The sequence below is a fragment of the Lacerta agilis genome, chromosome 6 (assembly GCF_009819535.1).
Source record: "Lacerta agilis isolate rLacAgi1 chromosome 6, rLacAgi1.pri, whole genome shotgun sequence".
In the NCBI taxonomy this organism is placed as follows: domain Eukaryota; kingdom Metazoa; phylum Chordata; class Lepidosauria; order Squamata; family Lacertidae; genus Lacerta; species Lacerta agilis.
Genome location: NC_046317.1, coordinates 64,574,269 through 64,601,097, shown reverse-complemented (window position 1 = coordinate 64,601,097; position 26,829 = coordinate 64,574,269). Strand labels below are relative to the sequence as shown.

Genomic DNA, 26,829 nt, shown 5'->3' with positions numbered 1-26,829 from the left:
TTATGCGCGTTTACTCAATAACCAAGCCCCTTAAACCTGTGTTCCCTCACTTAGCTTGTGGGGAATCGGGATATTAAATGCAAGCAGGTGGGTGTGCACTGCTATACCCTGCCTGCTGAGCATGAGCATCATCAGCACCCACTTCCAAAGGGCAAGGACCATTCTGACTCCAAGCCAGCCAGCCAGCCAGCCGCTCAAATGCTCTGATCCTCAGTACGCTTGGAGGAAATCCCTCCCTCTGACATCAACGCGACTCCTTTTGCCAGGCAGCCGCGTTTAGACTCGTCGTTTAGCAAATGACAAGGGACGTAAGAAAAAGTCCCTACCGCCAGCGCCGCTTTCTCCTTTTCCGCATGCGGAGAGGCGGGGCCAGAAGGAGCGTTCCTGAGAACGCGGGGTAAGCGAGGGGGCGGGGCCTCGTCCTATTGAAACGGCGCTGGGAAATAATAGTGGAATAAAAGGGGGCGCGGCCACCTAGGCAAGAGGCCGGCGCGGGGGCGTGGCCTCCCGCGAGCAGAGAAGGGTGAGGCGGCATGGGGGGCGGGGCCTTCCGCGAGCGGGGACGCTGCCGTGGTAGCGGCTGCGGTGCGCGAAAGCTCCTTTCCGAAGCCGGTGAGTGGCGGTTGCTCCTGGGGAACAAGATGATGGTTTGGGGGGGGGGTGGGAGAAAGAGAGCGCGGGGTGCTGCCTTCAGGTTGGTTACCTCAGCGCGCCTGAGGGCGACTTGCCCGGATGGAAGCGGGAGCTGGCGAAGCTAGGGAGCCGTTGTTTCCCTGAGGGGGCTTTTTTGCTGTGGTCTAGAATGCAAGGCGGCAGGGCGACGGGGCGGTGGTGGTGGTGGGGAAACGTGACTGCCCAGTACCATCCTCGCCTCGCCGTTCTGAGGCGCTGCGACTCGGCCGGGGTGGATGGAGGCGGCTCGGGCGGGCGAAGCGAGCGTGACCGCCCGCCCGCTCTCTCCAGGCCTCTGCCTGCCCGTCCTTGCCGCAGCATGTCAGTCAGAGAGCCCCCCTCGCCTGTTTCATTCCGCCGCCGCCGCCGCCGCTGCGGGGGGCGAATGAGGCCGCGAGCAGGTGCCCAGCGTGGCGGGCGGAGGCGCATCCATCGACGCCACCGTCCCTTTGGCTTCTCGGGCTCGCGTCATACCAGGGATGCTGGGAGCCGGGCAGGGTGGGAATGCGAAGCGAGGGTCTTTCTCAGCACCTCCAAACCATGGGGGCGGGGCGGGGGAGAGTCTTCTGAGCTTAGCAGATATCGGCTGCCGCTCTTTTCTTCTTCTTCTGAAGCTACTTCGCTTCCACAGCAGCGGAGGTAAAGGTGATGGGCGTAGACAGAGGTCACTCAGGGACCGCGACGCTTCAAGTGCTGGGAAAGAGTACCGTACTCGTGTAGCCAAGCCTGGCCTTGCCAGTTCGTTCAGTGTATTGATACTGATGATGCCCACAGAGTGAGAAGAGGGACGTGCGGGCCTCGTGCCATGTTTGCTGTGGCTTGTGGCTCTCATTGTGGAAGAGAAAAAGAAAAAAGAGAAAAAGAATAAAAAGCTCCTGCTGGTTTATTTTCTTTTTAAACCTTGGCATCTGCTTCTAATAGGAGTATGAATTCTTTTCCCTGTGTCTCTTAGAAGGTGTTCAGTTTCAGCTGCTTTTGTGTGGATCAGGGAGGGATTATATTCAACACTTGGAAGATTATTATTAGAACCCAATGTATTTAGCTTAGAGATGGATTCTTTCAGTTTTGTAATTTGGCACAGATAGAGATCTGCAGTTGATATTCACTGTTTTACAAAACTGTGACTTTGCTTTCAGTTGGCGATTAGGGTGTCATGCTATTGCATAATTATTATTTGCTTGTTGGGTGGTGTTATAATAGGCTACTGTGAAATCCATCCCATGTCACAGGGCTGTATTCCTTCCTAAAATATGAATATATATTTTTTGCAAATATGATTCCTATCAAATAGAGCACTACACCATGGAACATTTGCATATTCTAATTATTTGGATCCCTTTCTTCTCAGCATTGCCATAATTTCCAAAGGTGATATGCAAAATGGCCCCTCCCTCTCCAGTACTTGTCCCGAAAATCTTAAAATGAAGCCTGAAATAAGGAGGAACAGATGGATGTGACAAATGGTTGAAAGAAACACAAGGGGAGAGCATGATAGTACAGAACAAGAGAAACAGCTGTCATAACACACCAGCTGCTGAACCATTCTTGAGCATTCTGTAAGCATCATGGCTGTTTTTTAAACTGTATGTATACACACACACACACACACACACACAGAATTAGACAAAATAAGTGACTTCATCTACACCCAGATGTCACAAATTAATGCCTAAATGAAACTATGCCCCTTGCTTTTTAGTATTAAGTAATAAAATTCGGTCCTACATAAAAAAAAAATGACAAGGTTGCAGCCTCCTACTCTAGCTCTTTACTCTGAAGCTTTTTTTAAGTGCTAGGAGTGTTCTTTCTATCCATGGACCTAATACTTGCAAGCTATGTGGGGTCTATTGGTGATGCCCCTGTTAATCACTGTAGCCTAGTGTGAATGGATGAATAGGGTTGGCATAGGTAGCAGAGACAAATTGATTGTAGCACTACCCAGCAGTGCTTACTGCAGTGGTTCTCAAACTTTTGTTTCTGGGCCACACTTTCAGAATAAAAATCTGTTCATGCCACAGTGAATTTTTTATTGATAAGAAATACATGGGAAACAACTCCTAGCAGTGATTTATACCATAGAACATGACTACTCTTTCATATGATCATGGGGCATCCAGAAAGTATAAAAAAATGCGGATACTTAAGAATCATAGAGTTGGAAAGGACCCTGAGGATCCCCTTCAATACAGGAACCTCACTCAACATGTGGTCCCCCCTTAAGTTTGAAACCATATCAGACTGCTTAGTTTTGCAAATGTGCTAGCAGTTTCATTGCTGCACCACTAAGAACATGAATCATTCCCAAAATATAATATTTATTGTCCTTGAATCTTCTCACCACACTTGCCATCCTCTCCTGCCACATCAGCATGATGCTTCACACCCTTTGAGAACCAATGGCTCAGTGTCTCACCTCTGCCTCTAGCTTTCTGCTGCAGCGAAGGGAGAATACGCTTTCTAGACAAGCTCTTGGTCTCCTGAAGTCAAGAAACAAATGGGTTGAGCTGCTTGTAAAACAACTCATCTGTAAAACAACTCATCTGGAGGGTTGCTATCAGTGTAGAACATGGGTCAGCAAACTTTTCCACTGTCCCTCAGACCTTGTGGGGGGCCGGACTATATTTTGAAAAAAAATAATGAACGAATTCCTATGCCCCACAAATAACCCAGAGATGCATTTTAAATAAAAGGACACATTCTACTCATGTAAAAGCACGCTGATTCCCGGACCGTCCACGGGCCGCATTTAGAAGGCGATTGGGCCGCATCTGGCCCCCGAGCCTTAGTTTGGAGACCCCTGGTGTAGAACATGGGTAGGCAAACTAAGGCCCGGGGGCCGGATCCTCCCAATCGACTTCTAAATCCGGCCCACGGACTGTCTGGGAATCAGCATGTTTTTACATGAGTAGAATGTGTCCTTTTATTTAAAATGCATTTCTGGATTATTTGTGGGGCATAGGAATTTGTTCATTCCCCCCCCCCAATATACGGTAGTCTGGCCCCCCACAAGGTCTGAGGGACAGTGGACTGGCCCTCTGCTGAAAAAGTTTGCTGGCCCCTGGTGTAGACAATATTGTACAAAATGAACCCATGGTTTGATTCACTATAAGGCAGTTTCTTATGTTTCTGTGACTTGTATCACATGTGCAAAGCTTAGAAAGACACCATGATGGCTACCTCTGGCTTAGGCACAGCAGTATCTAAGCCAGAGGTAGTCAACATAATGCCCTACAGATGTTACTGGACTCCTGTTCCTTTCTTGCCTGCCTACCACAAGTAAAATAAACAAGTTCATAGTGAATATACAGTGGTACCTCGGTCTATGAACAGTCCTGTTAATGAACTATTCAGGCAATAAACTCTGCAAAACCGGAAGTAGGTGTTCTGGTTAATGAACTTTACCCCGGAAGACAAACGGAAGCCGAACAGTGGAAGGGTACCTGTGGCAGGAGGGAAAGCACGCCTCGGTTTAAGAACGCTTTGCTTTAAGAACGGACTTCTGGAATGAATTAGGTTTGTAGACTGAGGTACCACTGTACTTTGAATTCTCATATTTATTTTTGTTAAGGTGATTTCAGTTAAAAGGATTAAAGTGATACAGAACAAAGAAGGAAAAGTGAGAGGGATTCTAGCTTTATGTCTGCATCCTTGAAATTTAAATTCATTGGGCTGGATCCAGACTAAGTTAGATGAACTATGACAAATATGTCAGGACTGATTAGTTCCATTGATTTGAATAGCAGATTTTCAGTTCACTTAGTCTGGGTTCCCCTCGTAGTTTTCTTGTCTCAAGACAATTCTCATCTCTTTCTTGAGAAGGTAAGCACTGGAGTACCGGTATATTGAAATCAAGGCTGAAGGTTGTATCTAAAGCAGTGCCAGCAGAGTTCTGCTGGTATAGTGATATTTCCATTTCATTTTTTAAATTTGTGTTCCACCCAAAATATTCTCCAGAGGGTTCCCTTTGGAGCTGATTTTGAGGGCACATGTACAAGTTCTGTTCTGCTACTGCCAGTCTCTTATGCTAGCAGAATGGCAGCATTTGATAACACTCTATATTGACAGATTTCTTGTAGGAATTAATCTGTACTGTAATCTGTGTAGCTATCAGCTTGTTGGGCTTCCAAGACTTTAGGATAATTCTTTCAAACTAGTTTTTAAAGCCATATATTTACATCAGATTATGAAATAATCACTGAGTCAATCAAAATAGTAACTGGGGTGCTAAATCTGAATGTGTAATCAATAGAAGATGGCTAGCTTTCTGTAGTGAGAGAGCTGCATGCAAATCCTTACTTCATGCCTAAGAAATTAAGTCAGATTTGTTTTGTTGTTCAGTCGTTCAGTCGTGTCCGACTCTTCGTGACCCCATGGATCAGAGCACGCCAGGCACGCCTATCCTTCACTGCCTCTCGCAGTTTGGCCAAACTCATGTTAGTAGCTTCGAGAACACTGTCCAACCATCTCATCCTCTGTCGTCCCCTTCTCCTTGTCCCCTCCATCTTTCCCCACATCAGGGTCTTTTCTAGGGAGTCTTCTCTTCTCATGAGGTGGCCAAAGTACTGGAGCGTCAACTTCAGGATCTGTCCTTCTAGTGAGCACTCAGGGCTGATTTCTTTGAGAATGGATAGGTTTGATCTTCTTGCAGTCCATGGGACTCTCAAGAGTCTCCTCCAGCACCATAATTCAAAAGCATCAATTCTTCGGCGATCAGCCTTCTTTATGGTCCAGCTCTCACTTCCATACATTACTACTGGGAAAACCATAGCTTTAACTATACGGACCTTTGTCGGCAAGGTGATGTCTTTGCTTTTTAAGATGCTGTCTAGGTTTGTCATTGCTTTTCTCCCAAGAAGCAAGCGTCTTCTAATTTCGTGACTGCTGTCACCATCTGCAGTGATCATGGAGCCCAAGAAAAGTGAAATCTCTCACTGCCTCCATTTCTTCCCCTTCTATTTGCCAGGAGGTGATGGGACCAGTGGCCATGATCTTAGTTTTTTGATGTTGAGCTTCAGACAATTTTTTGCGCTCTCCTCTTTCACCCTCATTAAAAGGTTCTTTAATTCCTCCTCACTTTCTGCCATCAAGGTAGTATCATCAGCATATCTGAGGTTGTTGATATTTTTTCCGGCAATCTTAATTCCGGTTTGGGATTCATCCAGTCCAGCCTTTCGCATGATGAATTCTGCATATAAGTTAAATAAGCAGGGAGACAATATATAGCCTTGTCGTACTCCTTTCCCAATTTTGAACCAATTAGTTGTTCCATATCCAGTTCTAACTGTAGCTTCTTGTCCCACATAGAGATTTCTCAGGAGACAAATGAGGTGATCCGGCACTCCCATTTCTTTAAGAACTTGCCATAGTTTGCTGTGGTCGACACAGTCAAATGCTTTTGCGTAGTCAATGAAGCAGAAGTAGATGTTTTTCTGGAACTCTCTAGCTTTCTCCATAATCCAGCGCATGTTTGCAATTTGGTCTCTGGTTCCTCAGATTTGTTAAATAATATTAAATAAATCTAATTCTTGCTGCATTTCTCCTTTCATAGCAATTCTAAGGTTGGCGAAATATTCAGGGTTTTTCATGTACTGACTTTCCATAATGGCGTGTTTAGTTTATTTCTATCTGTTGCATACGCACAGAAAATGAATGCAGTTTAATTTGTTGCACCACCATGAAATAGTTCTTTGCAGTATTTAAGAACCTTCTCTCCCTGTTTCCAACGTTAAGCATTCTTATGTTTCTAGGAATGAGACATTGCTTTCACTGAGACATTGTGCTAGTGTTGAAATTGCCTGTACTACAGATTCAGCCCAGTGAATACATGTACAGTACACATTCCTAGAGTTGCCCAGCATATTAGGAACCTACACTTTAGACTAGATTTCATCTTTGTCTTCAGTCTTTACTGTATTAATGTTTGCCTTGCCTTTGTACCACATCAGCATTCAAAAATACCAGAGATCGGGAAATTATGGCCCTCTTTATGTTGTTAGATTCTAACTCTCCTTAGCCCAGGAATCATGACCAATGGTCAAAATTATGAAAGTCGTAGTCTAACAGCATCTGGATATTCAGAGGCTTCCCATCCCTGATACAGATATTTAAAAATGGGTAATAAAGGAAACTTTCTCCCCCTTTCCATGCAGCATTTCAACAAACTTTTCTTTGAATACATGCTCCGCTTCTCAACACCATGGAACGTGTTTCCTGGCAGGTTTGCAACTAGCAGGAGGGTGAGCAAAGATTTTTTTTTCTGTAGCAAGGCTGCTGCCCTGCAGCAAAACCTCTCTTCTTCTCTGCATCATACGTACGCACTCCTGCTCATTTCATGAGTATGGAAATCATTATTTTAGTAGTCTTTTCCACTAAGCCAGTAAAGATGTATGGCCTGTTTGTTTGTTGCTATTTTCTCTTAGATATTAGATATTGTTGTTTTGTATATTTACTTCTGTAAGTAACTTTAAGTATTGTATGTTGTTGTTATTATTAAATTTATTTTTCATCCTTCACCAGCAGGTCTCAGGGTGGGCTACAACAATTTAAAATTCAGTACTGTATTAAAAACAGTTAAAATGAATTACAGTCACATAAATAGGGTGGGTTTTGAAAACACCATCTCATGTTTCAAAGGCCAGTGTAAAGATTTGCCAAAAGCTGTATAGTGAAGGGACCAGACACATCTCAATTTAGGGACTGTCACAGAGAATGCCTTCTCCTGGGCCACCTATTTTCCAAATATCTAGGGTTTGGTAACTACCAAGTGGGCTGTCTCTTCTGATTTTAACATCCAAGAAGGTCTGTAGAGAAGGAAGCAGTCTCACAAATTCAGGGCTTTAAACAGTAACCAAAGAATCTTGAATTGGGCTTTGAAATGAACTGCCAGCCAGTGCAGCTGTTTTAGAACAAGGGTTATATGAGTTCTAAAGGTAACCCCAGCCAGTAATCTGGTTGCTGCAATTTGAATCAGTTGAAGTTTCAAAGATGTTTTCAAGGGCAGCCCCATGTAGCCCCATTGCTATAATCCACTCTTGAAATTACCAGAGCATGGAGTACCATGGCCCAAGGGCTCATCTGGAATGCCTTTTATGCTACCTTTCTAGGTACAGGGACAAGCTTTAAAGCTCCATATCCAGGCATTTTTTGGTTTTTGGTTTTTTGTCTCAGCGCTTTCCCCAGGAAAACCATGTTTTACCATTGAATTGGAACAAACAACATATTTTAAATCTCATAGTTGCAGTGTAGACTAGTGGAATTTAATACAAATTAAACAAAAAAATTAAAAGATAAACTAGAGTCTCTTGAAATCAGCAGTTATTTAGCAAGCATATGAAGCAAAGAGAATTCTTTGTTGATGAATTATTAGATAAGGAAACTGATAGATATTACTGAATTTTATACTTCGAAAAGAGTTTAACCTGCTGATGGTAGTTAAGAGAACTACTGTACCAGTATGTGGTTATGAGATCCTTTTTTGAGACAAGGGAACTTCAAAGTAAGTGTGATTTGTATGTTCCACTGAAAACAGTGGGAATTCTAAGAAATGTGTGTAGGATTGACATGTATTAGTTGGTGTTAAAAAATACTACAAGTTATGCTGTTAGGGCAAGACCTTGGGATACAAGTCCAGGATCCCACTCAGCAAAATTTGAGATGTCAGTAACACCAAGGGTCCCTTGGGCCTGGCACATTCTGAAGTATTTGAAATTATAGAAACTCATCTAAAGAGCAGGCTCTTGTGAGTCTATTTAGTCAAGAGACTAAAATTACATAACTAAACCATGAATACATGCAATTAATTGTATTATGGCACTTGTTGCCACAGAATGTGGTTGAAATGAGGCTCTGGTAAATTGGCAAGAGGGTTGTTCTCTGGCACATAATTGAGTTCTGAATATTTCCTCTTGATAATTAGGTTTGTGCGCTCTCTACTTTTTTTAAAATATCAGAATTCTATATCAAGCATAATTCTGTGGCCAGAATGAATTACAGAATTTAATGTCTTTAGGTTTATTTTCAATAACGTATTGTTTCCAACATGTATGAGATGAGGAAAGCGCTTGTAGGACACCGAAGCCCTGGCTGTTGCCCCCTGTCTACAGCTTATGGTATTTAACCTTGCAGCAACTCTACTTCTAGCCTACCATTACTGTAATATTTTGTAAGGGCTAGGAATGGGCTTTTCTAAAAGTTGAACTTGAGAATCTCATTATGCTAGATTCTTTATGTTTAAAGATAATCTTCAAGAGCATATATGTTATACATCCTGCTCAGGTAAAATTATTTCTCTGTGCTCCTCTATAATGTAATAACAGCATTCAAGTGAGAATTTGGCACCTAGCACAAAGTTAGATGTTTCATAAATAACAGCTGGGGCTGAGGATTCTGACTGTTGCTCATGGTGCTGATCATATATGGCATTACTTATAGTCTATATAAAATGTATTGTCTTAAAGCACTTATTTCTATGTTTCAGTTCATGTGTCAATCACAATTCTCCACCCATCTACTTTAATTAGTTATTCCCCAACTGATTGTATTTGAACTGTATTGTAGTATTGGGAAGATCTTACTTGTCATCAATGGGTTTTGATCCTGGCCTCATTTAAGTGGTTTAAGCAAGAGATTGCCATTGCATTGCATTGCATCCCTTATGGGATGATATAGTTATGCTGATTATTTTGTCACCATTTGATTTCCCCAGTGCGTTGTGTTTTCTTTAGTACCGTCTTTTGTGAACAGTTCCCACCTTTCAATTCTAATTCTTTCTGGTAAGGGAGTGTTAATGAAGCATTGAGTCATACATGTGCTGCTCTGCAGCTGTATTGATGCTTGATCCCCCCCCCCCCCCCAAATTTGGAACTTTTCACTGGTTCTATTTCAATTTGGAGAGCATAAGTACTGTGTCTGCTGATCATTATGTTGACTCTGGCCTGGCTTTGATGAAACAATGCTGTTTGCCATGACACTGAAACACTATTTCCCATACCTGCCTGCCTGGGTCTTAAGATCTTCAGTTGAGACTCTTTTCTTATGTATTCACAAACAAGAGAGTATTTCCTGTTGTAATATCCTAGCTTTGGAATACCTTCCTCTAAGAGGTATAACTGGCACCAGTCAAGAATGTGCATACATTCTTTTTGTATACACAGAAAGCCAAGCAGAAATCTGTCTCATCTCTGAATGGATATTAATGTGCAGAGCAAAAGGTTTGTGGGTTGTATGTTGAAATATATTGAATTACACTGCTAGGTGGTATAAAAGCTATAGTTGCAAATTAATGCTAAAGGATTACTAAGCAAACTTATTCTGGAAACACTTGATTTTTAGAATTGGACACTTGATTTAAATGGATTCACCCATTCATTTCCAGTTTGATATGCCCCAATCCACCAATCTGTGGGGGCATTCTCTAAATTAAAATGACAATTCTTTGGATAAGAATTAGTTTTGTATTTTCCTGATCCATGGAAATAATATGCTTTTGAGGTGGCTAAAACTGGATTGGTGGAATCATTTATATAGTTAGATAATCTTTACACAAAGGTTGAATAGTTGCAGTATCCCCACATGTTTGTAATCTAATACAGTTTGAGGTCTCACATTATGCTTTTGTGAATTGTAGAGCAACGGTATTATGCTAGTGGGAAATACTGTAAGACAAGGATAGTGGGTGGTGAAATTACAGTCTTAGTAGGGGCTACGGTTATGTAAGTCCAGGTCCCCAAAGAATGTATGGCAGTAGAGCAAGATCAGAAAGTGATCATCTACCTATGGCTCTTACGTGTGTTCTCCCACTCAACCAGCCAACAGTCCAACACAGATATCAACTGGATCTAATGGCCGAAACCAGCCACCAAAAAGGCATTAGATAACCCCAAACATCGCTGGGCATTTTCCAGGGCCTGGCTTAACGCTCTCCCCTCAGCTCTTAGAGGGCAGATACAAGACCCCGATTGACCAAAGACTATGCCCTAGTGAGGGCAATGAGATCGAATCCACTGGGCACGTCCTTTTATATTGCCCACTGTATCGCGACTCAAGGAAAGAACTGATCAAACCGCTCTTGGTGAAACAGCCCGGTCAATCAGAGGAAGCCTACACCAGATACCTTTTAGCTGACAAAGACATAGAGACCACTAGGATTGTTGCAAAATTTTGCTACATAGTGACAAGAATAAGACGCACTGTGATGACAGCAAATACCAGTGACTGATACCCTAGTCAAAATACCGTAGGAATACTGCAGGAATGTCGACAGGTGGTTAAGATCCATCCATAAAATTTTTATAAAACTTAAAAATCTGCAAAATTTTAATTGTAATTTTATTAAGCAGATACCAATTATATGAATTGGACTGTACAATTTTCTTCCTGGTCTTTGACCGTATTAAAGATTTATTATAGTTCTGGCAGTAGAGCTGAACAAATAACATTGTACCTAAACTTTGCTAGTTCAGCCATGAAATACTACATTGCAGAAGTATTGCTTTGAAGTCCTATATATTATCTTTGCTTAATAGCAGTTGCTGCCCTCAGTATCACTGAGCTCTGAATTAGTTGTTGCTAAAGTGCAAATCTTCATGATCTAATTATGTTTATGAGCAGACAGATAGTCCTGCTCAGATTCTTCTTTCTACACTTCCTTTTACCAGTGATTTGTAGCAGTGGTTTTGAAACTTAAAACACATTATTTATTTAATTTAAAATAATTTATATTTTGCTGTTCCTTCCTGGGGAGGTCAGAGCGGCAAACATTAAAAACAGTAAAACAATATGTAATAGCCAGTGCCAAAACTCATGGCCATTGTACTTTTTTATTGTAGTTATTTTCCTGAATGTTAGCTCCCTTACCTTGACAGATAACAGTTTCTTCTCTAGCACAGTTCACAAATAGCATTGCATTCCTTCTGTTTAATTAAAAAAACAACCCAAAACCCGCACCCCTACTTTGCATTGCCCAAGCTGTTCAGCTCTAGGGATTTTTCAGGCAGTTACATAAAGAAATTACAGCAAAATATTTCATACCCTCATTAGGAGTATTTCTAAATTTTCAAGTAAAGTGGGGAACAATGCTTTCTTATGCCATTCATTAATATAAAAAGCAATATCTTTAGAATATATTTCACTGTAATTGTCCACATAAGATCTGCAGCTAAAGTAGTCACTTGCTTATAAAGGGGTGTTTTGTAATGGTTTATTATTAGTATCTGGAATTAGCAGTGAGAGCTTTTTCAGCCATGCTTTCCATCCAGTACTCCTCAATTAAAAAATAAAACACACGAAAGTGACAATGGGTAGATTCTTTGGCACGGAGAAAGACTAGGAGACTAAGTTCTTAAAAGTATTCTGAATAAGCAGGGTGGAATATGAGGGAATAGGGTGTTGTTCAAATTGCTGAAGAGTAAATGTTGGCTGCATCCCTACTTAGCATGCATCTGCAACCCTGGACGAAGGAATGTTTAAGTTCTGAAGTGTCTCAGACTTCAGTTAGTGTCAAAAACGTCAGCGCTAAAAACTGACAAGCATAAAATCTGTTAGCCAGTAGAGATTGCCTAGAAGGCTAGATCATTTGGACATTGTTCAGCAACCTCAAAGTAGCTTTGGTAGGTAGAGCAAGCATGCATGACAAGGGAGCAAGACTGATGGTAGTAGAGTGCAGTTTCTTTTCTTAACAAGTATCTGACTCTCTTTGGAATTTTGAAGAATTCATAGTAAATTACTGCCATCTGAAATTTAACTTGCTATTTTATTTGAGGGTATGGTTGTAAACTCTTAGCAACTCATTTTAGTTTCTTTTATTATTTTACTTATTGTCTGAGGTCTTTCCCCCTATAGCCTTGACTTTTATTTCAATATTGCAGAACTGATCAACAGAGAGCTCCGGTTGTGTGGAGCCCATGCAGTGTGGAGTGGGATTGTACCTGCTGTCTCTGACCACTAGGGATGCCTGATAGCCACACATTGAAGATAATGTTGGAATAAGGCCTATGCACTGTTGGAGATTCATTCCCTGTGTGCAGTCATGGGTTTGTTGTCTATCACATGACTGGGTATGTGTTTTGATTCCACAGGAATGTGATGTGACGAAGACAGGATGTTTGTCTTACTGTGTTTCCTGAAGTGGGACTATTGTCATTTGTTCTTTCTCTTTGCTATCTGATGCTAGAGAGAGAAGGAGCCATGTTGCAGTGCTCCATGTGTATTTATATGTAAATAAAGTAGATTAGCCAAAATGCTGAGTTGCTGAGTTCTGTTTCGCAACTGCGCAAAACTCTGTAGATTCCTAAGTGTGCTGATGTTTTTTGGCATCAGTTGCTGTGATGTTTGGGCTGAGGAATGCTTTTGAAACTCCCAAACGATCGCACAGGAGGGAGGGAACATGCCAGTCAGGCATGTGTCTCTGCCAAGGTTCTACTCATGTGTAGGTCATCCTGACATGCACATACTCCAGTATGCACAGGGCTGGTATATATTATGGCTGAACACACACCTTGATTCTGAGGGGTAGCAATCATGTGGATTGGGCCTGTGAGTACTGGATTCTGTACTTTCAGCATTATTACTATTTTGAGTCAGATGGCTGTACACATGAGCTCAGAGGCCAGTGGACATTGTTCTATATTGTGTGGGTTTGACACACTTTTATGACACTCTTTATTTTCTGATAGAAACGATTAAAGCCAGTTTTGAATCAAACAGCCACCAGATTTTTGAAATTCATTGTACAGTATATATTCAGTAGGGAGAAATATTTTGGCTCTCTTGAGTTCCAGCATCATGTTAAGCATTTTGGTGGGCAGATGCCTAGAATATTTCTAGCCCTACACAGTTGAGCTCTCTTCTTGGTTTTTTGCTTGCTCTTTCCAAGACTTGCCAGCTTTGAGAGAACATGTTCTGTTCTTGATATGTACATTAGAAAGAGATCTACAGTTCGCATATACTTAATGCCACATTTGTACTGCTAAGCCTTGGTCTGTCAAATTGATTGTAGGGTACGTTAATTTTTCAAAATTGTGACAGATTCTTCAGTAGCTATTTATCAGCTGAACATTGGGGATGTGAAGCTGCATTTCCCCCTTGTGCCTTGACTTAAATTTGCTAAACATTTTACTGATGTCAGTATTTGTTTCAGACACCATAGAGAAAACAAACTTTGAGTTTTATGTACAGCAAGAGGTATTCCTTTCATCCAACAATCTACTGGTTTCGCCCAGAGGACTTGGGACACAATGTTAAATGTCTAGGTACCCAACAAGTGACATACTTTTTCAGTATGGCTTCATAAACCATAAACCATAAACTATGGTTTTGAAGCCAGGAACAAGCATTGTTCATGTGGTCTCTTCCCCTTGTTAGTTAGTGTTGACTTGGAGATCTTCCTTTGTTTTGGATTACATGCAGAATGAGGAACTTTTAAAAAAGAAACAGGATATCTGCACCAAAGCTGGTGCACACTGGCAGGACTCTCAGTCCTGTTGAAGTTCAAAACTTCATAAACTGTCTTCCATGGATTATGAAGTTAGGAATATTATGTCTCAACCAGCCCTTAGTATGTGTCTTGTTGAGGCATTAAAAGCATGTTAATACATTGTTTGTTCTGTTAAAACTTTAAGTGAGCTGTAACACCCTATTGTTATCAGTCCTCAAGGAAAATTTGTGTGAACAAATATGTTTTGACAGAGAATGCTAATCTGTGTTAGTAACACAGTGTACTTTCCTAATATAGACAGTCCCCCACTGCTGCTGCTGCCCAGCAGCTCTTTTCAGAGTTCTCATTTGCAACCTGTATGGCACCATAGAGAATTCTCCACAGTATTTCTGGCGTGGAGCATCACTGTGTTCCTTTGTATTTGTTTTTTACTCATTAAACATATTTTAATCAGGGTGGACTTCCGCAAATACTGTGGAGCAAGAATTGACTACAGTTTTCCCACCTAGGCTTAGAAGCCACATTATCTTGCATGAACAACATATGTGTCTCTTCTTCCTCTGCTGGTGAGGAAATGTGCATGCCTGAATCCACCATAGTGGCTCTGGAGACCTGCAGATAGTACAGGATTTTTTCCTGCAATAATCTGGGCACAGTTCCATGTGAACAGACCACTGTTATACATCATCTGTTCCCTCAGTGTGGGTAACAGAAGATCACAATCTGGTCTGTGAATACTGCATCCAGATAATTTTAAATCCAAATTCATTGCCTGCCACAAGAATTCAAACTAAAAATACTGTTAGCAGTGCTATTAAATAATTAAGAGTAATCATGCTGCATTCATACAATGAAATGGTTTCATAGCCCCACATCTTAGCCTGATGGCACCTGGTGTAGCTCTGTTTCTAAAGCTAAGTAAACTGAAGCCAAGCTAGTCCTTGGTTGGAGACAAACTTGGAACCCCATGTACTCTGCTCTGAACTCATGTTGGACATAAACTAATTGCATATGAATAAAAATAAATGTGAAGTACTTGGAAGAACTTTCTGTGGCATCAGCAGCACCTTGTAGCATCTGACTCTCCATACAACTTCCTGTGTGCATGATCGCTTGCAAGCAGCTTAAGTGTAGATCTTATACTTCTCTGTAATGCACACCATTTTAGCAGAACACTGCAGCTATGTATTCTGAAATTCAATATAGGACTTCAAATTTTCTGAAGTAATATTTATTTCTGTGATCTGTAAATGATTTAAAAATGCATAAGGACATTTTTTTTGCCACTCTGAACTTGCTCAATGCACTCAGACTTCTAGGGATATTTCCCCTTTTTTATCTTAAATAAGTCTATTTGCTCATTTTATAAAGAAGATACTGGTTGGGCCAGTTACTGGAAAATATATGCCTTGAATTCTGGAGAAATATACTTGTTGCCCTCCAGTGGTTAGTTGAATATTAACACATGTTTGGACATGGGCATGCATACCTGTACCTTCTAAAACTAATATATTAACCCTGAAGCAAGCATATTTGCCTTTTTTCAGCTCACTTGCATTTAGCATGGTGTGGCTGCCTTCTATGAAGGATTGTGAACTAAATAATTTGTAAAGTTTAAAACAGGTCCAGTCATTCCATTTAGTACTCTCTTGGCACAGCAACCTTTCAGGACATTGCTGAACATGGTTTTATAAGCTGAATGCATGTTACTCATTAACTACTCCAATAATTGCATGATGTTGAGAGTGTCAGGTGGAAATTGGCTAATTGGCAGGATCAGCACTTCTGCTGATTTCTGGAAATCTAATAGTTAAACTACATCAGCAGAATCTGACTGGAAACAGAACTGCTACCTGGTGTGTAATTGGAGCTTTTTGAATATAAAAGTGCATGCTACAGTGCTGGGAGTTGACCTTCTATTTTTATTTGTTCCAGGAGCAGTGTCTGTAAGCATGTAGCCAACACTAATATCTTAGAGCATCTCTCTTTCCATGAGTTCTAGAAAAGCATTATAGTTCCTGTGCAGAGTATTAAGTTTAGAAGCCCTATTGTCCCTTCCATCTTGCTGTTTTATGATAATGGTATATATACTTCAACCTATGATAGTCATCAAGCTTTTGAGTTATCCTTTGGCAAACATTACAGTGGGGAATCCTGAGAATTTCATCGTACTGCTATTTCTCATTGCCACAGATCCCAAAGTTGATCAGCATGTAAAGCTCATTTGTCTTTCTCAGTGCTTTTAGCCTTCCCAGCCTCTTCCAAACAATGGAAGGTAACCATTCACAATTATATTGGCTAGGCTATGTTCAGCTATGTTAGATTAGTTTTACAGTACTTCTTTAAGCATCTCAGTGTAAGCTTTGCTTTTTGGGTGGAAGTCTAAAGATGTGGGAATAAAGACTATTTTACCCAATTAAACTATTTCCAGGGGTGGGCAACAGTGATCCTTATGAGTAGTTTTCACACCTGTGATGAGAACAAAAGTCAGAGGATATTCAACCTCTAGATGCTGTTCCTGAGATGGCAGAATCTGAGAACAGCCTCTGATTTACAGTTAAGCACACCTGTGTGAGAAATGCTGTCACAAATGGATCTAAAATAACACAGGATTTAAAAGACTTAAGATGAGAAAAACTCTGTACGATAATGTCATCTAATGAGCCCTGCAGACATAACATAATGGAGCCTTATAAGTCCAGTAATTTACTTCTTCAAATATTAACAGTAAGGAAGTTTTAAACCCAACATTCAAAAAGTTAAATTATGTTGCATGGATTGAAATTAGCACTGTCATTTTAGCAAATAACAGAAAGAGCAGAGAAATGATTCTTATGTCAGTTCTGAAGGATTTCTTTTGAGATACCGGTAAGTCCACCTGTTCATTTGATAACTGTAACTGTACAAAACCAAATTCTTGGATATAATATTATCTATTTTATTTTAAGCTTTCTTTGCTATTTGTCACCACTGCATTGTTTGCTGACTGCTAGGGTTGTTTTGTTCAAATTAATTAGTCTTCTATTCTTTTTAATTTCCCAACAATAAATTTTACAGACATGGTAACTTTTTATTTTCTTATTCACCAGTCATAATTGTATCTCACAACAACCCTGAATGGTAGGTTAGGTTGAGAAATGGTGAGCTTCATGCTTGAGTGGGGATTTGGACCCTGGTCTTCCAGGTCCTAGTCCAGTATCCTGACCACTATACTACATTGGCTTTCAAAATTAGGCTCTCCAGGATTTCAGACAGGATCCTCTCCTAGCCCTAACAAGAGATGTAGGGGATTGAACCTGGGACCTTCTGCATGCAAAGCATTTGCTCTATTACTGATCCAAAAGGCTTTTTGGGGTGACACTACTTTTTGGTGTCAAGAGATTGACATTGGGAATACTTCTGCATTTTTTGTGGATTGTCTATATTATACCTTGAAGAAAACAAATATTGTTTATGTGTGTATTTATATAAAACTACCGTAGTTTAAACTCAAATATGCAGCTGTGACATTTGTGATCTTCTTTAGTGCAGAATGTTTCTCAATCCAGACCACTGCATATGTTCGTTTTCATCTGTTACAGATGATGCACTTATTAAATAACGAAACCATGTCTAGATCTGCTTCTGCTGGTGTTTGAGAAAAAATGTTCCTTGAAAGAAAGCAGTTTTGTTACAGCAGAAATAAATCTTATTGTACCTTTAAAAATAACAGATTTATTGTTACTTCTTATTTGTAGACCAGAGCCCACTTAATCAGAGAAAAAGTGTTACTCTTGGCAGGCAGAGATGAGATAAGGGGTATAGAAAAATGGGACAAAAAAGGTCAGGACACATAAGAGATACATAATATCCTATGTCTCTTTTGACTTTAATGTATCTGCTGCATTTAAGTACCATAATGTTAAAAATATTAACCCCATTTAGGAATGTAGCAGCTAAATTTGTTTACGTTGTTAGGAAGCAAACAGCAAAATCTGTTATGTACCTGGTAGGTCTCTGAAGAGAATTAATACACAAAATAAAAATCAAATAAATAGGTGGTTCTTTTCATAGTCATAGAATTCGTTTTGCAGATAGGGAAGAAATTCTTTTGCTGCTACAGTTGTTGCTGTTACTAACCTATCCATGTGCTTGGATTTACTTATTAAATTTATATCCTTCCCTTCCTCCCATAGGATCCCAGGGTAGCTGCATGATGCTCAGGAGTGTAAATCCTGATTTTGAAGTGGACCTTTGATTGCCTAATGCATTAAGAATAAGCGCTCAAAGCCTTATTTGGCTTTGTTCCACTTTTATGCTTAAGAGCATATTGTGCTACCAAGAACAGAATTAATTGAACAGAGTACTGTACTTCTGTGCTACTAAGGGAGCCAAACATCTGCTAAACCTTAAGGGCCAGAGGTAGGAGAATCTTATGACTCATTCATTCCTCCTCTAGCAGACAAGAACGTGGCAGGTTGTCGGTCTGTGTTAAAGACAACTCAGACTGGAGAGAATTAGGTCCCAAGGAGTTAATGTTCTATAGATTATTCCTGCATTTCCAAACTAGTTTTGGGTTCTGTAGTTGCAGCTCCTGCCTTATCCATGCAAATCTTTCTCTCCATAGTGGCTTTTTGTCAGATCTTGGAATATGCTCTCTATGCCAGGGAGATCAATTACCACGACCTCTAGGAAAGTAAGAATATTATAATCTAATAGATAACAGTGAGGGTTGTCTAAGTGTGTATTGAACCTCTTGGGTAGTTAAGTGCTTATAATACGTTACAGATAGATAAATGTAGAATGAGCCTTCTGGTGCAGGAATTCTTTGGATGTCAAGGGGTAGGCACATGTCTCCTGCTGGCTGTAATACACAAAAATATATTCATATGGTGCAGTTTCCTCATGTGAATCTTCTAGTACCTACTGTCCTTTCCCTGGTTGAAAGTTACAATATTGGCAAACAAGGCTTGTGTGTTTTATCCCCCGCCCCCAAAAGTAATAATTGTCTATTGATGTTTCCCAAACTTAATTCTTTGTTGATTAAACCAAAATTTCACATGTGTAAATGAAAATAGTCACTGTGCTGAAGTGTCTTCATAACTTACAGGCAGCCAAGTTTAACAGAATACCTAAAGTAATACCATTGATTTGATATTGTAGTTTAAGCCTTGCTGTCTGTCTTTTGAAGAAATAAAAATATGTTCAGCAGTGATGTGGATTGTAGTACTCATTCCCACAGGGTTTTAGAAGTCAAGACTTTGTGACTCTGTATTGGTTCCAGGAAATTTCATTATGTATGGTGGACTGAAGCACCTATGAATTCCCAAAGCGCATTGTAGCCTCTGGGCAATTTGGTATAAGAGGAGTGCCATTCAATCTTTCTCTGTGTTCATAATATTGTGATAACCATTGACATCTTGTTCAGCTGCAGTGTTAATGTCTAAAGCAGGGGTCTGCAACCTTTAAGACACAAAGAGCCACTTGGACCCGTTTCCAAAGGAAAAAAAAAAAAACCTGGGAGCCGCAAAACCATTGCGACATTTAAGACAAATATAACGCTGCATATATTGTTTCTTACCTTAATGCAATAATAATAAATAATGTATAGGAGCCAATGCAAAGTATAATTAGTAAAAACAACAAGAATAAGTTCTTACTTTTTTGCATTGACTCAGGGGCGTACCCAGGATCAAAACTGGGGGGGGGGGGGCAAGCCATGGTCCTTCAGGTTGTGACATTTCAGCACGGAAAGGCGAATGAAACCAAAATTTTAGGGAAATTATATATAATTATAGCAGTGCTTTATTACAGTAGTTATTACAATTATTTGCTTGTTTTTTTAAAAAATTTTATTCTAGTTACATGTCTTATACCAGGGGTGGCCAACTCCCAAGAAACTGTGATCTACTTTCAGCAGTGATCTACCCCCGTTTTTTGGGGTTCAGCTCAAAGTTGTTTTGGGGGGGTGTGGTGGGTGGGAGAGAGGGCTTCCCCCTCTAAGATAGGTTGGCAAGCGAACTAAGAAAGAAAGAAAAAGGGGGGTGGGAATGGAAAAGTGGGGTGGAAAAATATAAATTGGGGGTGTGGTGGGTGGGAGAGAGGGCTTCCCCCTCTAAGATAGGTTGGCAAGCGAATTAATAACGAAAGAAAAAGGGGGGTGGGAATGGAAAAGTGGGGTGGAAAAATATAAATTGGGGGTGTGGTGGGTGGGAGAGAGGGCTTCCCCCTCTAAGATAGGTTGGCAAGCGAATTAATAAAGAAAGAAAAAGGGGGTGGGAATGGAAAAGTGGGGTGGAAAAATATAAATTGGGGGTGGGGTGGGGTGGGGAGAATATCTATTAAAAATATGTAGTAGTTTAAAAAATAAAAATAAAGGGGGGAAATCTTTTTCTTCTTTTTCCTTTTTTTGAAAACAAAAACAAAAGGGGAAGAGAAAAGAAAAAGGGGGGATAGAGGGAGAAAAGGGTAATAATAAAAATTCAAATAGAGTGGCTGCAGCAGCTGTGGGGGGTATTTGTTTGTTTTTCGTTTGTTTGTTTGTTTTAAAAATGGGATTTCTCCCCTTGGATTAAAAAAGGAGGGGAGGAAAAAAAAGAGAGGGGGTGGGAGAGCAAGGCAAAAAGCCAAAAAGCAAAAAACAGGTTTTTTTGGGGGGGAATCGCGCCAGGCTCTGCAGCGCGCCGGCCTCGGGGCTCCGGGCCCCCGAGCCGCCCTTGGGGCCATCGTTGAGCATGTATACCGCCCGCAGCGAGCGCTGGCGAAGCACCGGTTGGCGGAGGTTTCAGAAGCAGCCCGGACGTTTTCGCCGCCGCCGCCCGGCCTTCCTGTTGCACGGCGGCGCAGGAAGGCTCCGAGTCCCGGCCGGGCCCCCGGGCGCCCCCCGGATCCCGCTGCCAAAGAGGCGTCGGACGGCGAGGCGGAGCAGCAAAGCCAGGCGGAGGCGGCAGCAGCACCATCCGGCGACCGACGCCGGGAAGGTCCCCCGCCCGCCCGCCTCTCCGGGGGCGGGGAAGGCGCAACGGAGCCAAGCCCCACAAGGACACCCCAGCTGCCCGCCGGGCCCGACACTCCAAGGAGGGAAGCGGGCAGGCGCGGCGGGTCAGGAGGACGGCGCGGCGGGCGCAGCCCAGGCGGGCCAGGAGCGCAGCGCAGTGCCCCCACCACTCCGCGCCACCTCCGCGCCCCAGGCAGCCGCCCCGGAGCTGAAGGAGGAGCGCCTGTTGCGCGCTCACAGTGGCGGGCCACGGCGGGGACGGCCCCGCTCCGCTCCGCCAACTGCGCTGCCGCCGTCGCACCAGGCCCCGCCCCCGCGCCTCCCCCGGCTGCCCCCTCCCTCCCTCTCTCTCTGCCCCCTGCAAACCGCCCCTCCATCGCGGGCAGGGCTGGCGCGTCTTCCCTCCGGCCGAGGAGTTCTCAGGCGCAGTGCCCCCACCACTCCGCGCCACCTCCGCGCCCCAGGCAGCCGCCCCGGAGCCGCGGCAGGGCCGCGAAAGAGCCGCATGCGGCTCCAGAGCCGCAGGTTCCCTACCCCCGGTCTAAAGGCTTCAGTTTTGCAGTCCTTGAGCAAAATTCTGCATTGATGTCATGCCTCTGCAGTCCTTCTCTTCTAGACATTTGTAGTGCTGCTACCTGGATTATAATAAATTCAAGTTTATGTAATACTGCATGATTAACTTGGTTCATAGATTTGATATAAGCTCCTGAAATTTATATTTATTTTTTAAAATGCGGAATCACATAAACACTGGCAAGGGATGAGAAATCATGTTTCATTATACCTCCAATGCCTCTTAGGCTTTTTTACCTTTGATTAAAAGTACAGTGATACCTCCAGTTACGAACTTAATTCATTCCGGAGGTCCGTTCTTAACCCAAAACCATTCTTAAACTGAGGCCCGCTTTCACTAATGGGGACTCCCGCTGCCGCCGTACTGCCAACATGTGACTTCCGCAAGCATCCCAGGGCAAAATTTGCTACCAGGAGACCTACTTCTGGGTTAGGTCTATGGGTTATCAGACCTGTGGTGAGACAGATGTTCAGCCCATTTTCCTATTTCCCAACTTCTTTGGTGGTCAAAATTAAGCTCTACTGTATAATTGAGGATGTCCCAGCTGAGTAAGCCAGCAGGGAAGCTGTTAACTTGAATTTGACTTAATTAGTGTTGGTTTAAGAGACCCCAAGTGGGATTTCTTTTAAATGCATGCCCAGGAGGACTAAAGCTCAGTCAGAGCCAGTCAGAACTCGCTTTAGAGGCAATTTCATAATTGCCTGCCAATGTCTGAGCTTAGCCATGAAATACTAATTGGTTCTCTGAGACTGCATCTAAACGGCCTTGCTATTGTGCTGACTACTTTTCTTGTCTGAAATATGGTAAGTGGATATAGTGAAAGTAACCATTAACAAGCTTTTAAAACTGGTGGGAAAGCAGAACCTTGTCTGATTAATTCCTGGAGCTTTGAATCTTGAATGATTGGACTGAGCACACGCCTTATCTTCTAGTGGAAATAAAAAAGTAAAATCTAGGAAAGCATGTGAACAGAATCTATGTAATGTTCATCCAGGAAGCTCAGCACTAACAAATTGTGCATACATGTAAATGATGCCAGCTTGGTTCCTTTTATGAGAGTATTTATTCTTAAATTCTATTTTGTGGCAAGAAAAACACTGCTATGGGCAGGTGACTTTGAAACTGGTTTTGAAAGTGATGGGTAGAGATGAAGATAAATGCATAAGGGACTTTTCACTGGAAGCTACTGAAGGACAACAAAATGCATATAGTATTTCTGGGCATGTACTGAACATGGCCTCTGAATGCTAGTTGCTGGGAATCACAAGTGGGTAGAGTGCTGGTGTGCTTAGGCTCTTCTTTGGGGCCTCCCATAGGCATCTGATGACCATGGTAAGAACAGGACATCATTGCAGAAGCCACAGTTTAGCCAGAGCGGGCACCCCGAAACTCGGCCCTCTAGATGTTTTGGGACTACAACTCCCATCATCCCCGACCACTGGTCCTGTTAGCTAGGGATGATGGGAGTTGTAGTCCCAAAACATCTGGAGGGCCGGGTTTGGGGATGCCTGAGCCAGAGTATCCTCCCCTCCTTTAAAGATTGGACCTCTTTAATTGAAGAGGGACATTTTTTTAAAGCAAAGCTTGTGATTGTGACAGAACTGCTACCCTTAAGCAGCATTAGAGCTTTGCTCTCCTATAGCATTTTAGCCATGCCACTTTAGCCTTGCCTGGTCAGTGTTCACATCAGGACAGAGGGGAGATGATGATCAGACAGATGGAATTCCCCAACAGAGAGGTCAGAAATACAGCAATTCTTGACAATTTGCCTGTACACACAAATGCTCAAAGTGTTTATGAGGACAACAGCGCACTTGCAAGCTCCACCCTCAGTGTCCCCATGTGCTTGATCTTCCTTGTGTTCCATGCCTTAAATATCTTGGGACCCAGGATACTTGAAGAGTGTTTTTCTCCCTTTTGGCCTACAGAATTGTCACAATCCACTGCTGAGGTGCTCCTGGTTGTGTGGCTGCCTGTGGAAGCATGGTTTGTAGCCACTAGAAAGAAGGCTTTTTTCTGTGACAGTGTCTGTACTATGGAACCATCTTCTCTGAGTTTAGGTTAGCACCTGCATTAATGTTGTTTGGGCACCTTTTAAAAACACATTTCTGCTTGCAGATCTTCACTGGTGCTTGATTTCTGTATATTATAATTTTAATTCTGCCTTAGTTTTTCAAAACAAAATAAAAAATAAAAAAATTCATTCCAGTAACACCTTAAAAAAACTAATTACAAGTAGCTTTCGTGTGCATGCACACTTATTCAAATACACACGAAAAGCATGCACACGAAAGCTCGTATCAATAACAAACTTAGTTGGTCTCTAAGGTGCTACTGGAAGGAATTTTTTTGTTTTGTTTCAACTATGGCAGACCAACACGGCTACCTACCTGTAATTAGTTTTTCAACTGCATTTTCTTCCTATATTTTAATGTACTGGTGTGTACCTGTATTTTAATACTGTTGCACACACCACCTTGGAACTTTACATGGGAGGAGGTATAGAACTGTAATGGAAGCAAATTGTGCAAATGGATTGATTTTCTTAATTCCTATGTTTTGCTTTGGTTGTAATATTAGGTTTTCGGATTTTTAGTTTACAAACATGTTGTATTGGTGGAGAGAGAAGCAGTATGGACTGGCAAGCACTGTTGAAGCATCCAGTGGAAGGAGCTGTCTCTTAAGGCAGCTGGGGATATCTCAACTTCTTGCATTGCTTGCCTACATTTCAAAGCAGATTATGAGGGGTTGTATAGGGACTTTCACACATTCCACCTTTTCCAAACCCTTCCTCAGTTATATGTGTATGTTCTCACTTGTAGCCACAGGAAAATGTAGTTGGGGTGGATCTGCTGTTTTGCCAAAGAGTTTTCTTTAAAATCTACAACAGTGGGGTGCCTGCTACAATGAAAAAATCCTGTATATAGGCTCGCAGATTGTCTTCTGGAGTACCCGTGTAATCCCTTCCTGAAAGTCTCCATCTCTAAAATTTCAATGTGCCTGCTTATTTTTGCCTCTTGATGTTTTGTCACATGCTAACTGCTAGTATCCAGCTGGCAGGGCTTTTCCTTCTAGTCTGAGAAGCCTGCTGGCACACTTAGATAGACATTTATGTTAATTGACAGCATAGAGACACATTTGCCTGTCTTTCAGTGCAGCTGAGACATGTCCCTTCTTTACTTGTTTTAGTCCTGGGGAAGGCCTGTAGAGACAGATTCTGTGTCTTTTGCTTTCTATGACACCTTTACTATACCCGAAGGTTACATGTGGACCATTTCTGGTGCAAATTCATGCCAGTCTTGGTGGTTGATAAAACAGGCCATGTTTGGCCTTTTCAGCCTATCTGAAAATCAATGTCCTGGTCTGTCTGGCTAAAATATGCCAGCACTTGTTTAAACACTCATGTAATTGGCATGGCATGGTTGGTGGGTTAAGTTAGAAATAAAAGATGGAATTCAGTGCTGTGCTATGACAAAGCCTCTCCTCTTACCAGGGAGGAGGAGTTGGGAGCGGGAGCCAGTTCGCGCTTTGGCAGGGGGGCGTATTCGGCCCCCTGCGTCAGTTCCCGGCTGCCACGCTGTGCCTATCAGCCTGCCAATAGGGCTGGCTGGGGGGGGGGGTTTAGCCGCGTTCAAGTGGCCGCGGCGGCACCGTGCCCTCATTTTGCTGCCTGGAGTCGTTGGATCACTCACCCACCCACCCTCCCCTTAAGTCATATCTATGCTTTCAACATTGCTGTGGACTTTGGTTGGTTGCCCTGGTTGCCCAGGGGGCCTGGTAGGAATTTTTATCCATTTGGCAAATTGGCACTAGCCTCTTGGTTTTTCGCCTACCTCGTGGCAAATCGTCACAACTTTTTGGGTATTGGTGGTTAGGCATTGGAATATGTGTGATGTGTTGGAGGGCAGGTTGTGGCCATCACCTACCCCTCCCCTTTTTGGGTATTCCATTAAAGGGATCTGGCTGTCATGGATCCTGTCTGATGCCCTGCAGGTGGCTAGGGCAATGGCATGACCCCCGGTGACATCAGGGGGAGCTCCCATTTGTATTTGCACCAACAAGCTGCACCCACTGGTTGTTAACCCTTGAATGACTCCCCGCTGAGCAGGGAATTTGCTGACAGTGGAATTTGCTGCCAAGGAGTGTGATGGAGTCTCCTTCTTTGGAGGTCTTTAAGCGGAGGCTTGACAGCCATCTGTCAGGAATGCTTTGATGGTGTTTCCTGCTTGGCAGGGGGTTGGACTGGATGGCCCTTGTGGTCTCTTCCAACTCTATGATTCTATGTGTAGTTGCCTGATCCAATGCCTAAGGTCAATACCATTCACATGCTGTAACCAATAAAGTTGTGGCCTTCTTTAGCCCACAACCTGTGTCCTTGTGTCTTATTTATCTCTAAGCGGGTGGCGGGTCCTCAACTCACAAATGTTCTGTCTGTCTGTGAGAGTATTGTGGAAGAGGATCCCTTTCTCCCCAATGTGCTGTTCTCAGGGTTCTCCTTTGCCCCCCTGCCAATTTTGAGAGGGGTATAGGAGGAGGAGAGTAAGGTGAGGAGAGTAAGGTAAAACCCCATTGCACAAGCAGAAGTTCTTGTGCAGAATTACCACTGACTGGGTGCATTAGATGAATTCCACCCAATACGTATAGCCTGCCTTACAACAGGAATTTGAGTAAGATATCTGCATGTTTTTATAATGATGCTTTTTCAATTTTGAGCTCTTTGTTTTGTTTCTGTGGCTTGCTTTGGATCGGCATCTTGTGAGTTCCATGGAAAATAGGTTCATATTTTGAGGCTGAGTAGTTGCTACATTGTTGCAGTCATTGCAGACCAATGTGTTCTATTGATACAGAAAGAGGCAGCTGGTGGGAAATGCTCTTACTGATGCTGGCTTTTTCATTTTCCAAATAGAATGGGCGGCTGGACCCCTCCTTCTCAAGAACAGTTTTCTTGTCTGTGTTCCAGAGGGTGAAATCACTCCCCACTGTGACTTGGGTGCTAAGGCAGGGGGCGTGATATGTTAAAGCTTGCAACTGATGAAGAGCAAGGCATAATTATTTGTCTCATCAAAGCTTTAGTGTGTTAAAGCATAGACTTCGGCAATGCTGCTCAGTGCTGGTGACTCTGAATAAATTAGCACTTGTTGTCATGATATCAGTAATGCAGAGGAGGAATTGTGT

At 42.5% G+C, this 26,829-nt stretch overlaps 1 protein-coding gene across 7 annotated transcripts in view; it reads left to right on the top strand.

Annotated features, from left to right (window-relative positions):
* Window positions 1-503: 503 nt before the first annotated feature.
* PPFIA4 (PTPRF interacting protein alpha 4) overlaps window positions 504-26,829 on the top strand; it is a 110,466-nt gene continuing 84,140 nt past the window's right edge. For 6 of the 7 annotated variants that reach the window (XM_033153142.1, XM_033153141.1, XM_033153140.1 and 3 more), the window contains exon 1: window positions 504-612. The gene's annotated coding sequence lies outside the window, so the exon portion shown is untranslated. Of the gene's footprint in view, window positions 613-6,821; window positions 6,909-26,829 lie in introns of all 7 variants that reach the window. The other variant, XM_033153137.1, reaches the window with a different exon arrangement.